Below are 1801 nucleotides of genomic sequence, written 5' to 3'. Positions count from 1 at the left end.
CAATTACGACTGCGTGGTAAGCTGGTTTCTATGGGGGAAGCGAAGTTTCGAAGAAAAGGGTATGCGATGGACTTCCAGGTGCATGGGGACGATAGTCGATAGATTGACAGGCGGCTAGCGGAACGTACTAAGGGGAAGGAGGTGGTTACTGAGCAAGTCATAAAGGTCACGCCGGCAAAGATGCAAATGCAACTTCAGTAGGGAAATGGGTGTGCAAAAAGGGTTGAAGTGCCCATAGTAGCAGAGAATATGAATTGGTTGGGGAGGAGCTTAATAGGGAGCTCTGTGAAACCCCAGGACGTGCATTCATTGAAGAGACTTATTTCCACAAACTTGCATCACGTGGAGGATGTTAGGGAGCTTGGTGCGACTAAAGTCCTGTTAGTCTTTGATACGGTGGAGCATGCCGATGAGGCATTTACATTCAAACTGGATTCTCTGTTACAAATCTTCCATAGGGTCCGGAGGTGGGAAGTAGACGAACTGTGTGTATCTCGCAGAGTGTGGTTGGAGCTTTATGTCATGCCTCTTCATGTCTGGTCGGTGGAAATGTTTAAAGCAGTTGGAGGCCAATGGGGCGAGGTGCTACGGTGGAATGTCCCAACAGGTTCAGGTGCATCCTTTAGGGTTGGAAGAATTCAAGTTGAGACGTGCACGTTTGAAGACATAAGGGAGTGGGTTTCAAGTATTTGTGAAAGAGGTGGGCTTAGAGGCTGATGGGGCAGAAACCTCAATGGAGAGCAAGAAGGCCTTTGAAGATAGGGACGTCGGAGATGCCGGGTACAACCGACCGATGATGGTGACAGTGCTGTGGGATCCGGCAGCGGACTTGATGGCTGGGGATGCGAAGGGCGTTGATAATGGGAAGGACAGATTAGTAATTCCATAGGTGTTGTTGAATGATGTGAACGTTGATTTTTTAAATTTCAAAACTACTGAAAATGGAACAGATTCGGTGAGTTGTACCAAGAATCATGGAGAGGTGGTTACTAAGGGATTTGGTGAAAGTGAAGAGGTGGATTCGGACAGGACGGTTATACAGGAATTGTGTAATGGTGGGGGAAGGGGATCTCGCTGGGTTTGATTTGCCTTGTCTGAATGCTTTGATGGGCTAGCCCTTTGCTGCTAGAACCACACGCGGTATAAGGGAGGGATGTGAGGTGGGCCTTGATCAAAGTGGCCCAACACATAAGAAGAAGGATAGGAGGGAGCCAAATGGGCCAGAGATGGATTGGAACATGGCTAACCGGGTTGGAGCCCAATCCCGGATGGAAGTGGAGCGCGGAACGGGCATGCGCCAAAAACTTGGTGGACGAAATTGTGATCAACAATTTTAGCTCTTTGGTATGTGCACAAAAACATTAACTCAGCACTTTCTTTTCACAACTCCGTTCAACTAACCAGCAAGTGTACTGGGTCGTCCAAGTAATAAACCTTACGCGAGTAAGGGTCGATCCCACAGAGATTGTTGGTATGAAGCAAGCTATGGTCACCTTGTAAATCTCAGTTAGGCAGATTAAAATTGGTTTATGGATTTTCGAATAATTAATAATAAATAGAAAATAAAAAGGGATAGAAATACTTATGTAAATCAATAGTGAAAATTTCAGATAGGCGTATGGAGGTGCTGTGCTCCTCTTGAAACTCTACTTCATTACTCACTCTTTCTTCAATCCTTCTTACTCCTTTCCATGGCAAGCTGTATGTAGGGCATCACCATCATCAATGGCTACTTTTAATCCTCTCGGGAAAATGGTCCTATGCGCTGTCACTGCACGGCTAATCGTCTGGAGGCATCACC

The sequence above is a fragment of the Arachis duranensis genome, chromosome 8 (assembly GCF_000817695.3).
Source record: "Arachis duranensis cultivar V14167 chromosome 8, aradu.V14167.gnm2.J7QH, whole genome shotgun sequence".
Classification (NCBI taxonomy): Eukaryota; Viridiplantae; Streptophyta; class Magnoliopsida; order Fabales; family Fabaceae; genus Arachis; species Arachis duranensis.
Note: the sequence above shows the minus strand (reverse complement) of the source record.